General features: G+C 44.6%; 1 protein-coding gene and 2 non-coding genes across 3 annotated transcripts in view; 2 read left to right on the forward strand and 1 right to left on the reverse strand.

Moving 5' to 3' along the window:
* LOC144149198 (tetratricopeptide repeat protein 8-like) overlaps positions 1 to 13,945 on the reverse strand; it is a 142,790-nt gene that overhangs the window by 90,457 nt on the left and 38,388 nt on the right. The window lies entirely within an intron of this gene.
* On the forward strand, positions 5,915 to 6,008 carry Trnay-gua (transfer RNA tyrosine (anticodon GUA)). The gene is made up of 2 exons: positions 5,915 to 5,951; positions 5,973 to 6,008. It is a non-coding gene; the product is annotated as a tRNA-Tyr (tRNA).
* Positions 10,582 to 10,675, forward strand: Trnay-gua (transfer RNA tyrosine (anticodon GUA)). The gene is made up of 2 exons: positions 10,582 to 10,618; positions 10,640 to 10,675. It is a non-coding gene; the product is annotated as a tRNA-Tyr (tRNA).

Genomic DNA, 13,945 nt, shown 5'->3' on the forward strand with positions numbered 1-13,945 from the left:
TTATGGGAAAATTCAAAGGTCTTAGGGCCTCCGTGTTTTGATCTAAAATGCGTTCTATTTCCCCTGAAAACACGCCTTTCCAGCAATAAATTTACGTATGAAGATGAAGCCGACCTTAAGGATATCGGTGTAAGCTTGGTTTTTGCAAGCTCGCTTTCCCACATTCCGCGTTGAGCACTGAAGGACGGTCATCTACGAAGGGAGTGTTGGCCCGATGCGACCGTTGTGCTGCGCGGTCGAGCGATTCGGGTTGCGTGTTACAAAGACAGTAAGATGCTTACTCTGTAGAATGGAAACAGACAGAACCATGTTTGTCCGCTGGAATAAAACCTTAGTCTTTCCCATTTTCATTCGGCTAATTAACAAAGAAGTATTCTCAATCGCAAATGACAAACAAACGTGTTTTGTTTCATGCACTCATTGTAATGCCCCAGCTTCTACAGTCATCCTTCTTCAAAGAGTGGAAATATTTTCTTGATTTTCTGATTTTCTTGCCACTGCCTGAAGGAAATTTCTTTCTATTTTTTTCTTTTTTTATCAGTTTGTCGCTTAAGTAGGCTGATTAGATAGACATTAGTGGTTTTGTTAGTTCGCTTTCACATTTTAAGATATTTTAACTCTTCTGTCTCTTGAAATTTGTGTCCATCGGGTAGGGGCGCTGTATCACACAGACTCTTACAAACTTACTTTTACAATCAAATAAAATTCCGGAAATGGCCATTCCACTCCAAACCTCCCAGGCACTGCGCTCGACCACCTCCGATTACACTTTAAAAATCCCGGTCGATTCCTTCGCTGCATTATTCGTCCTCGTACCCGCATTTTGGAGGAAAAAAATTCTGTCTCTTATAGCAATTTGAATATCGTTACGCTGACGGGAACCTGCGTGGCGAAAAAAAATCGCGAAAATAACATAACGTACAGAGCGCGGTAAAAAAAAAAATTCCAGTTGACAGAAAAACATCTGCGCTTTCATGCTACAGCTCATTAATAGCTGCCTTAATGTCTCAGAATTTGCTTTTCGCTGAAAAATGCGGTGTTTCTGGGTAAAATTTAGACAGTTCTTACAGCTGTTAGATATTTTTCAAGGACAATGCAGCTGCATAATTTGTTGAAATAATTAAAGGTAAGTGCGTAAAAAATATGGAAGTCTAAAGGCGAGTTGTTTCAGAGCGCGTAAACACATTAACCTTGAGAAATTTGCAAAATTTCTCATGTTCATGCTCTTGTGGCATGAACATTATCGCACTGTGTGGCGGTCCATGTAGAAACACAGGCTTTGGCACATTTAAAGGGATATACAAAAGGCATTTATTTCGGGAACTTTAATCGGAATACTTTTGTTTTAATGCAGAAAGTATTTTTTTTATATATTGAGTGGCCAGCAATGACGTACATACCAGCGATGACGTACCAGCATACCAGCCATCACGCACATGTACGTCATTGACCATTTTGAAGGTGTTTGTGTGGGACGCACATGTACGCCATTGACCCTGAAAGGGTTAAGAATGACGCCACCAGTAAATTAGCGAGGTAGTGACTGCCGAAGGCTTTAAGCAAATCAGAGAAGTAATAATGTCAACAATGGTATTCAACGTCGGCAATGAAGACTGCATGAGCCCCCGCTGTCCAGCGAGTTTCCACAAAGATGAGCATTTTGAAGAGCGCAGTATATACGGAAAAGGTTTAGGACTTCCACGTTGAACACTGGATTGCAGCTGCAGCGCTCGCAGCAGACTAGAAAAAATAATTTTAAGTCCTAGCCAATTTTTGCAAAAGTCTTTAGTCTTAATGAAAGAGCTTAAGAAACATCACTTCATATGGAAGCAGCAATCAAAGTATCCGACAAAATAGCAGGTTTATTATAAAGCTTTATCGATAAAAACAACTATAATTTTATCGTGCGCGATGCTTCCCGATCCTACCTGTGGGGAAATAAGCCACGATGCACATTTTCTTGACACAGTATTGTCCAGAACAGAATTGGGACCCTTGCGTGAAATCACTTGCCGTGATTTCGCACTGCCTCGACGATACGATGGCAGCCGTGGCTACATTTCAAGTCGAAGCGCTAAAAGTTCTGTAACATGGATTTTATGCTGCCCGAAAAACCTATTCTTCCGACGGTGCATCATCACAGTGCAAGCACAAAAAAACATTTTCTATATTCGTGTTACCATGAACATTACTGGAATTTAACGACTGAGTGGAACTTTTTTGCAACGTCACATGGAAAGAACGCTTGCGACGAGGTTGACGGCACCGCGTTGAGCGCCAGTTTTTAGAAACCTTTCTAGGGACAAGCACTTACACACCATCAGCTTTTTACGCGGTATACGGTATTCCTGCTCTGGGTGCCAGAAGAAATAATTGATTAAAAAATATTAGCAGTGGCTTAGCTCGGCTATGCCAGGATATACGTTGTGTGGCCGAAGGTTCAGCTGGTCATGTGTAGGGAGGATTTCATTCTACAACGGCACGTGGTGGCCGCTTTGGGAGCTAGAGGCGCTTGGGCAGGAATCCTGGACTCGGTACACACGGTATACACATTATGTGACACGTGTATTTATCAAGCGGCTCTGGCGCAGCGTCAAAAATCACCCCAGAGCTATAGATGGTTCCACAGGCGCACGCCGGTGTTGTTGCGACGCACGAGCCATCGGTACCACACCCGGCCACCTCTCGCATGATCGTCAAGTGGACCGGGCATCCACGTGCGGAACGCAGTGTGGCGAAGACGCTTAACGCGCGGGGTGTGTGAGAGACACCGGGCAGCGAGCAACGTTCTGTGCGCCGTGTGACGTCACTGCTCCTCGCGTATGCGAAGCACGGCTCTCCAGGAGCCACGCGAAACTGCTCAACCTCGGCCAGCGTAGCTCACGCTACAAAAAATACCAACTGTCAAGAAGGTCTCAGTCGACAATTTCCTTGAAAGCTACGTGCACCTTTCACCATTTTGTACCACCATCGCTGACAAATGTCAATCCTTGGCGCACGTGTTACTCTGCCAACCAAACTTTCCAAGGGGCAAAGCACCTACATCGGTGACCCCGGTTAAAACTGGAGCCTCCTAAATGCACGAAAGCCGGCCTGGAAACATGATGTCACGTGGCAGCAGAGGCACTGTTTGCAATAATATGTATCAGCGGGTATCTAAAAGCCGGTAGCTAAGGCAGCTCCAATGTCCGACGCACAGCACACGTCCGCAGAGCTCTGAGCGTCCTCGTCTTCTTTCCCAAGGCTATGTATGAGCTTGGCTTCAGGACGTGGCGCGTATCCCTATAGGAGAGATTTGCCATAACTAACACCTCGCTAATCTTGGCTCCATCGTTGCGGTCCTTGGACAAGGTACTACTAGAGCCCGTGACAATATGATCACTACATCTGCTACCTGAATAAATAAATGCATGGTCGCGAAAGTGATCCCGACGGGTGACGCACCCAACGGAAATCCAGTAGCAGGCAGCCGCACTCCTGTAAGCCAGCTAGCCATGTGAGAACCCAAAGCGCGTGCGGCCGCCGCATCTCTCCACTTCCTCGGGGTAATTTTTCTGTGCGGTAAAGCGGACTTACGGCCCACTGACCGGGACTGTGGTGGCCGCTTAATATATATATATATATATATATATATATATATATATATATATATATATATATATAAGAATGTGGTTCTTCCCTCTTCCATAGGAACCGGTAAAACACGAGAGTTCAATGTTTATTGTGCATCAATATGAACTTGCACGTCACTATTTATATTTCGTCGGTATGGCACCGTTAGACGCATCAACGTTAGACACTGGATTGCGCGCGTCGGAGCTTCGCGTAAATCCGTCTGAAACCACGGGCGCTCGCAAACGGTCGGTGCGAACGAAACCAAACTGGCTGTCAGCGAATCGTTTGGTGAACACACGTTCCGCTGCATCGAAAGGAGCAGAGGACCGTGTCACGAGCGCGACATCCGCAAGTCGGCTTCTCCGCAGATTACGCTGCGCGTCCCGAGTACACGTAGGCGCTGGCATCGAGGCGCCAACTGTCGGCGCTCATTAGCGCCATGATGCACTGCTTGCTTCGCCTCTCCTAGATGGCAGCACCATCTGAAAGGAAGGCACGTTTGTCGTCCTATTCACGCGTCTGTTCAGAGCGCAGTCGGGAGCGCGTTTCGTACCTCCCGTTGCGGCGAAAGAGTTCGTGGCTCGAATCCCGGCGCCGCCTCATCAACCGAAGTTTTTCTGGTGATGTCATTTCCGTGACTCATATGACGTCAGATAGATCTTGGTGGACCCCGCATAAAACACTTTCTTGTTAAAATATTTTGACTTATAGCAAAAAGTACTCAGATAAAAACTTCAGAAACTAATGCATTTCGTACACCCTTTAAGATGATCCCAACCCTGAATTTTTAACACGAAAGTGTTTTATTCCGGGATACACAAACATTTGAGTGACGTCATATCCATCACGGAAATGACGCCAGTATAACGAAGCAAGGCCTGCAATGGGTGCACCCCTGCACACAGGGGCTTCTTGCGGGGAAGCAACCTTTAGAACCAAAGAGTACGTTATACTTAGGGTTGTTCGTTTTCGGGTTTTATATTTTGCCATGAAAGTGTTTTATGCCGGTAACCAAGATTTTACTGACGTCATATCCATCACGGAAATGACGCCAGTACACGTTTGCCGAAGCGACCGGTCAGCAGGATGTCGCCAAGCACAACCACAAAAGAGCCGCCGACCCGCAAATCATGCTTAGCTCCAGATTTCTTTGCACATTTAACTTCCGTATTTTACCCATTCCTTGAACAGAGGAATCAATCACATTTTTGCATGGGCCGCAACTCACGGCTATAAGCGCCTGAAAATGAGCGATTTTGCGATTTATTCAAAGTTAATGGGCTCAGCGGAGTGAAAGTACTCGCTTTTAGAATACCATTTTTTTTCAGCACTTATCTTCAACAATTTCAGCATATTATTCGGCTGCGTTGTCCTTGAAAACTATCTAACAGCTGTAAGAACCTTCTAAATATGGCCCAGGAATGCCGCATTGCTTCACCACGAAGCACCTTACGATACACATTGGCAGCTGTTAATGCGTTGTTGCAAGGAAGCGCAGCTCTTTTCTGTTTACCGTGCTCCGTGCACTATTTTAAACATGACATTAAACACGAAATCATTTGAAATCCTTCTGGATTCTCGTATAATTTGCTTCGGTATAGTTTCCACTATTAAAGCAAGAATTACCGCCGTTTTTTTTTTGTTTTGTTTTTTTTGTAACCATCTGAATACTGCTGAAACAACGCAGGTCTGGGTTGTCTTTAAGATTCCGTTCAGCTTCGGCTTGTTTCTTGTCCGTAGCGTTAGATTCGTCTTAGCAGCTAATCGCCATATAATTTTATTTCCGGATATTTCCGGTAAAACAAGCGTTCATCCGTTTCCTAGCTGTTACCTTACTCCCTCCGTAGACGGCCATGAAATGACAGCAGACAGGCATTCTGTAACGTTTACAACCGTACTGTGAAGTAACTAATTGTGACTACTGAATTTAACTCGGTGTAATGATGGAGTCGCCACAGAGGTTGATTTCACTATAACTTTTTCCAAGGTGCGTATATTAGATTAAGAGCTACAGCGCATTTCACGCTACCTCTGGAACGATCCCGTGCGATTCTTTGTCGACGCGACGCAATTTGGGTTACACTTCAACGCAGGACGTATTTAATGCAATAAGAGCCCGGCGCTTAGCAGTGCAGCCAGTTCATGTAAGTAACAGTGCACGTAACGGGACTCGTGGAGCTTTGCTGAAAGGGTTTTGGAGGCGGAGAGGGCGGGAAACACCTCGCGTGCGTTTCTGGGTCACTTTCAACTACTCGAGGACTCGGCGTGTGGGCAAACCGGTTGCTCACCCCGCTTCGTTCCGTCGATAGCTCAGTTGGTAGAGCGGTGGACTGTAGCGGTTCTCCAACGATGCGGATATCCATAGGTCGCTGGTTCGAATCCGGCTCGACGGACATTTCTTTTGCGAGCTCGCTTTTTTTTTTAATTGTCTTATAGTTAAATTGCCTTGACGCGTAATCCTTCGCGATAATACCAGGTGATGCACTTCATGGGTGTACCGCGAGGTGGCTGGCTGGTGACAGAATCTGTTCGCCATGCATGGCTTCGTAATGTTATTTCTAGGTTTATGTGGGTTTATACTTTATGTGGGTTTATCTAGGTTTATACTTCTAGGTTTATGTGGGAAACACGTCTTGCTAACAGGTGATTTTAACTTGCCATCTATTGTTTGGGGTAATTTAAGCTATGGCTGCTCTCCTTCGGGTGACTCAATTCTTGACATCATGTTTTTGCTCAACCTCAAGCAAGCGGTGGATGTCTGTACTCGAGGCGGGTCGATTTTGGATTTACTCTTTCTAAGTGAAATATTTTCGGATGGCTATGTTGCAATCGAACCGGGCATTTCTGATCATAAACTGATTTCTTTTACTTGGAATAAGGCTTTACATCATGCTAAAAATACTCAGCCTGCCACACTTATAAAGGAATTTACTAGGGCGAATGATGTAGCTATAATTGACTACCTTGAAACGCATATCGGATCCTTGTTACACAATGTTGAGACCTCTTGGCAATCGTTTGTTAGAACTATACGTCATTGTGTTGAAAATTTTGTACCGTGTCGAAAAACTTACAAGCATCGTGCAAACCCTTGGATTAGCCGGGAAATAATCCACATGAAGCGTAAAATTAAAAGGCTTCGCAAGAAGCATGTACCAATGACACCCCAGCTTAACGTACTGAAAGACAAACTACAAACAAGCTTGGCACAAGCAAGAAACACTTTTTATAATAATACGCTGACTGGATTTCTTCAGAATAGCCCTCAAAAATTTTGGAGGTATTTAAGCAAGTCTAAGACAGGGATTAGTAAAATGAAGGTTAATGGTGTAATATTAACGGACGCTCCTACTATTGCTGAACATTTTAATGCATACTTCCAGAGCGTTTTTTCTCTAACCGATGATTATGAACTTGACAATTCATTCATTGACTCAGACAATGACCTATTAGTGACGCAAGAAGGCGTATTGCACATGCTATTACAACTTGATCCCAAAAAACCTCCGGGGCCTGACGGCATTCCTAATGCTTTTTTTAACCGGTACGCTGAATACTTATCGGAATTCCTAACTGGACTTTTTAATCTTTCAATTGCTACGGGGGAAATACCGGCTGATTGGGGTATAGCACGTGTGAAACCAATTCATAAAAAAGGTGACCCTTTATCGTTTGAGAATTACCGCCCCATTTCTATTACAAGCAGTTGTTGCAAGCTTCTTGAGCACGTTATTGCTAATTACGTCTATGAATTTCTCAGTGAACACAATGTACTATCCAAGCATCAGCATGGCTTCAGAAGGGGGTTATCTACTGTTACCCAGTTAGTTACAACTGTCCATGAATTTTCACGTGTGCTTGATGTTTCTGGGCAAACTGATGTACTGTTTTTAGATCTTTGTAAAGCCTTTGACAAAGTGCCACACGGGAAGTTGTTACACAAATTACAGCGTATAGGATTACCTACAAAAATTGTTCAGTGGATTCAGGCTTATCTTCAAGATAGACGTCAGTATGTAGTGATTAATAATTTTTCATCGACTGTTCTTCGTGTGTCCTCTGGAGTCCCACAGGGCAGTGTGCTAGGGCCACTTTTGTTTTTAATTTATGTTAATGATTTAGCTTCTGTTATTCCTGAAAATGTGTCTGTGCGTTTGTTCGCGGATGATTGCGTCATTTTTAAGCAAATTTCCTCACCGTGTGATCATGTGGCTTTACAAGATGCACTTATCGCTATCGATAACTGGTGTCAGAACGGGGGCATGCAGTTAAACACTAAAAAAACTGTGCTTCTGCGCATCACCAGGAAGCTAAGTCCTAGTCAATTCCACTATACGCTAAGAGGCACTAACATAAATAATGTAGACAAATATAAGTACTTGGGGGTCACTCTCTCAAGCAAATTAACTTGGTCGAACCACATAACTGACATTACCACTTCTGCATTACGTAAGCTATGGTTTCTAAAAAGAAAACTAGCATCTGCACCCTCGCGTACTAAAATCCTAGCCTATAATGCCTGTGTTCGTTCTAAGCTTGAGTATGCTTCCATTATCTGGGATCCGCATACCAAGAAAGATATTATGAATCTGGAACGTATTAACAGAAAGGCTGTAAGGTTTATTTTTGGCAAATATCGTAGGTTTGATTCCCCGACCACCTTAATGCAATTAAATGACATTTCTACTTTAGAAGCTCGGAGAAAGTTCAGTCGTCTTTCCTTTCTTTACAATTGTTTGTGTGGTATTGTAAAAATTGATCTCCCTGACTGTGTTAAACCGCTATCAGTACGACGTACTCGTCATGGTCATGAACATGCTCTAACCCCAATTTTTGCCCGAACAAATGCTTTTAAATATAGTTTTTTTCCTAGAACTGTCGATGACTGGAATTGTTTGCCGTGTGACATCTTTCATTCTAATAGGTTTCTTGATGACCTTGAGCGTCACCTTCTTTCTTAAACTTTTGTTTCTTTTGTATTGTTGTCTGTTGTTTTCTACAATTATGTTTTGATGTATCCACTCCTGCTTGGGCCAGCACATTGGCCTGCAGTATTGTGAAATAAATAAATAAAAAATTTGGCAGGGGGCGTTCAGCACATCCCCGTTCATCTTCCGCCCTGAGCCATGTTTCCCGGGCACCTGAACGCTGATTTCTTCCTCCTTTCTTGTCAACTGCGCACGATCAGAAGTGTTGGAATCGTACGAGGGATCAGCGAACCAGAAGAAAAATCCATTAAAAACAGGACAACACGTCCTTTTCTCAACTGCCACAGTAGGGTAAGCGCGTTCTTACTTTATACTTTCTTAACGTCGTTTTCTGTTTGTGAGCAAAGTGAAAAGAAAGAAAGAAATAAAACCGACCACGAGGAAATCGGCAAGGAGAGGCGCTACTCACAAATGCATTTGATTTAATTAGGCAGTGATATCGGCACACTTCTCTGCTTTCCTGAAATAGAATCTCTCTCTCTCTCTCTCTCTCTCTCTCTCTCTCTCTCTCTCTCTCTCTCTCTCTCTCTCTCTCTCTCTCTCTCTCTCTCTCTCTCTCTCTCTCTCTCTCTCTCTCTCTGAAGAACATCGTGTATTCGTGAGTATTTACGTGTTTTTGTACCAGCACACACTTGACTAAGGACGGATTACACGTGTGTTATGTTTACAAAAAGTCACGAAAACGCTTTATTCAAGCGTTACTCAAACTGACAGGCGTGTGGCACTGAAACGTCGGGGGTCTGCCTTCGTGATGAATATCACGTTTCTTCCTTGCGCTATATCGGCAAAAGCGATGGTGGCACAGATGTGGCGTGAATAGTTGTAAACTTCTTCACACGACACTTTCGTGCCAACTTCATGGAGGGAGAGAGAGGGGAAACGATGCTAACAATAACCAGACAATCTACATTCAGATTGTCAAGTCAATTCGCTGGGCTTTGCATCATTGTATCTAAAAAAATACGGGTAATACTTCGAGCTTTCCAAGAATGTGAAGGCGGTAGCCTAGTTGTACCTTCTGCCGATCTGCTGTTGAACTTTCGGTGAACTTTGCCGCGTCGTCCGTCAGATCAACCTCTTGTACAGTCCTCTGAAGCTCTACCTGTCGCTCGCCGTCGTCAGGAGCCTGCAGTTTGCCTCCGTCGGTACTTTCACCTGCCTAGGCGGCTCATTCGGCGCTTGCGGCGGCGGATTACTCTCCGTTGGCGTTGGTGTTTTTCTTTCCCGGGACCCGCTGCGCCGCCCTTTCTCAGAGCCCTCATCCGACCCTCCTTCTGCCCTGTTTCCCTTTGTCGGCGCGTGATCCGAGGTTCACGCTGCTTTTTTCTCTGCCTGCCTACTTTCTGTGTCTCAGAAATTGCAACATCTTCTATGAAACATAAAGTTCTAAGCCTTCGCCTTAAAAATAAAAATTGGTTTCTTGTCCTAAAGCCCTGCCTGGTCCCCTCAATCCTTCCTTCTGCGCTATTGCTACACCAGCTGAGAATGATGCTGCTGCGATAAGTCAGAACGTTTTTTTTCGAATTCGTGTGGTCGGGTGCTAATCGATACCGTTCATTATGTTAGCGTTATGTGTTTATCTTGCGTATGTTCTTTTTTTTTTGGAAATGCTTGCTTTCCCTTGGAGTGCACTAACGCGGTAGGGGGACGCATTTGTATTGCTTAGATTGTTGATTCAAATCTGACGTGACGCCCACGTTCATTCTACAAGTTTTGCAACGATAACATATTGTACATTTAAGCGCACTTTTTCCACTTTTTACACTGTTTTACACTTTTTACACAATTATTTTTACACTGTGCAAGTTCCGTGGGGGGTGGAAGCGGCTGGCGTGTAGGAATATAAGCGCACGCCAAGTGTACTTGCCGCGCCTACAACGAGGACTTCGGCTAAACAAGTTTTGCGGGACGCACTCATTTCTGGGTCACCTGCGAGCGGCTATTGTCCAGGCGAGCGGACCGTACGCACGATTCCGTTCCGTCGATAGCTCAGTTGGTAGAGCGGTGTACTGTAGAGGTTTCCCTGTGGTGCAGACATCCATAGGTCGCTGGTTCGAATCCGGCTCGACGGACTTCTTTTTTTCCCTCATTCTGGTGTTGTGTCGCGTTGGCATAAAGCACAAACCTTGCGAAATGGCATAAGCGTACACGCTGAGTGTCAGACATGATGGCTCGCAAGTGCCACGTTTTCTGTCACTGTCGGCTGTGTTTATCGACTAAAGAGAGTTCTTTCACGCGTCTCCAACTCTACCGAAAGTATCCCCACAGCTTGAAAACAGATAACTGTTGCTTTGACTTCGGATCGCCGAGTAGCAGTGGGACTGCCAAGCCGTGGGGCAGGTATATTACCACGCTGTTTTCGATGACTCGCAAATATAAAAAAAAGTGCTCATGTATTCGGCTAATCTTCAACTAATTAGTCAGCATTCTTACGCGGCCTCCCCGTTTCACAAACCTTACGTTTTCGCGGGGCATCTTGCGTGTTCATTTTTTTTTCTTTTGGAGGTAATGGCGTCAGGGTGCTCGACTACAGAAATCTTGGTTATTCCGTGGCTTCATCGCGTGATTTTAAAGCGAAGCCTACTATGTCTCACTGATGGCGTGTCTCAACCGCGTCTAAACGCTTTGCAGGAAAGTCAATTTTGCACAACGGCTTTCACAAAACGGCGACGATGGTAAGCGAAGGAAAAAAACGAGCCTCGAGAAAAAACGCTTCCCATGGTAGGAATCGAACATGGGTCCTTCGCATTATGCAGCGGACGTCTATCCGATTCCTCCATTTTTTTTTAATTCCGACACTGTTGAAGCAGCTCGGATTTTGGATTATGACTGTGAGGCTGAGATTGCATGGGCGAAAGCTTTGAGTTTTAACTACCTTTTTCTCAGAAAAGGCGATTTGATTTGTATTGCTATATTTGGCCATGAGTCGTACATTCGGCGACTTTTTCTCATTTTTAGTTCCCGTCGGGCGACGTCGGGCATAATGAGGGACGTTTCGTTTTGCTTTTGTCCTGTATTTTATACGAACGATCGACATTAACGCTATTACAACAAATAAAATTCTTGACTTCGCCATTTATGCGCTTCTGTGCGCAAACAAGGCATTGTGCGGTTACTGTAACGATTGTTTTGTTCGTTTTGGGGCCATTTCACTCGAAAATTCCCAGGCGCTGCGCTCGACAATCTCCGATTACGCAGTAAGAAATTGTGGTCCATCTCTTCATTTGCGACAAGGATTTCTCGTTCTCGTTCCTGTTCTCATTCGTTCTCGCAACAGATTTTTTGGAAGAAAATATTTTTTTCTGTTTTGTCTCTTACAGCAATATGAATATCGCGCGGGTGCCAAAAGCCTACGTCGCGAAAGAAGAAATTCCAACGATAAAGTGATATATGGAGCACGGTAAACAACATTCCGGCTAGCAGAAAAGAGATGCGCTGCCTTACTACAAGGCACTAACTTAACAACGTGAGGGTTCGAGCTAGTTGGTACTCCATAGTGAAAATTTAAAGCGCAACAAATTTAGACAAAAGACGCTTTAGACAAAAAACAAATTTAGACAAAAGAGCGCTTGTCCTTGTGTCATTCGTCTTTTGTCTAAATTTGTTGCGCTTTAAATTTTCACTAAGGCACTAACAGTTGTCAATGTGTATCGCAATGTGCTTTGCACTGAAGCAACGCGGTGTTACTGGGCCATATTTAGGCACTTTTTACAGCTGTTAGATTTTTTTCAGGGACAATGCAGCTACATAATTTGTTGAAATTGTTGAAGATAAGTGCGAAAAGATATGGGGGTCTGAAGGCGAGTAGTTTTACACCATTAAACACATTAACCCCGAAAAATTTTAAAAATTGCTCAGGTTCAAGATCTTGCCGTATTGTGTGGCGGTACATGCAAATCCGCTGGCTTGGGCTCATTTGAAAGGGTATACAAAAACCATTAATTTCTTAAAGTTCAATCGCAGTACTTCTTGGATTAGGTGAGGCGGAGGAGGAGGAATAACATTTTTTTTGCTAGGCCTCTGAGCCAGACCTTTCCCTAATAAAGTTACATCTATCTATCTATTTTGCTAAGGGACAGCGGAGGGGGAAAGGAGAGTGGGTGGTGGCCTCAGTCCAGGCCACATTCAGGCCCCCCAACAGCCCTCGCCCGCGAGATCAGGCACTCCTGATCCTGGAGCTGGAAGCTTGTCAGCCTATGTTTCCACTGCTCCAATGTAGGTGATGGAATTGGGTTGGGATGTTTGACGCACTCCCATACGAGGTGATAGGTGGTGTTTGGTGTATTGCATGTTGTGGTGTTGTAGGGAATTAGGTGAGAAAATATTTTTTTTTATATTGAGCTGCCACCACGGTCTCAGTCGGCGAACCGTAAGCCCATTTCACTGCACAGAGCTATTCTTCAGCGGAAGCGGAGAGATGCGGCGGCCGTACGCGTTTTGGGGTCTCACGTGGCTAGCTGCTTTACAGGAGTGCGGCTGGCTGCTACTGGATTTCCGTGGGGCGTCACCGGCCGGTGATCAGCTGGAGCTATTAAATCAGTAGAAGGGACTATTGTGCTAGTTGGTAGCTGATTATCTTGGTATTGAAAATCGCTCTCAAAACAGCACAAGAGACAGAAAAAGAGATGACACGGTGATAAGATATTTTGAATCACTCCCGCGTGCTGCGTTTATTCAGTTGAAAGATGTATAGTACAGCATAGGCTGCCGGGACGGCTTTCATGGAATTAGGAATCTGCAGTTTTAACCGCAGTCAGAAACACAGGTGCTTTGCTCTATATGAAGTGATGTAGATTGAGATCTATTGAGACTAAATAGTTTTCCGAAAATTGCCCAGTACTTAAAATTATTCTTTCTAGTCTGCGGCAGACTGCAGCTGCAATACAGCGTTCAAGATGGAAGTCAACTTTTGTTGTACCTACTGAACTTGACACAATGCTCAGAACGAGTGTTAAGGACACATTAGAAGAAATTAAGAAGAAATTGACGTGGGCACGGCATGTAATGGAAGGCAATACATATAAGCGTTGGTCATTAAGGGTAACAGAGTGGATCCCTAGAGAAGGTAAGCGTTGCAGGCGGCGGCAGAAGGTTAGATTGGCAGATGAGCTCAAGTTTGCGGGGGAAAATTGGTCGCAGTTAGCACAGGACCGGGATAATTGGAGATCCACGGAAGAGGCCTTTGCCCTAGCAGTGGGCGTAGATGATGATGATGATGATGATTATGATGATGATGATGATGATGATCCTTTCGGGTCTTTTCGCTTCTGCTTTTACGCGCTCGCTTCGCCCACGGCACTGTAGAAGGCCAGATGAGGCATGTGAATTACTTTATTTATTGA

Source organism: Haemaphysalis longicornis, unplaced genomic scaffold, assembly GCF_048455015.1.
Source record: "Haemaphysalis longicornis isolate Haplotype H1 unplaced genomic scaffold, Haemaphysalis longicornis Haplotype H1 scaffold_8, whole genome shotgun sequence".
Lineage (NCBI taxonomy): Eukaryota > Metazoa > Arthropoda > Arachnida > Ixodida > Ixodidae > Haemaphysalis > Haemaphysalis longicornis.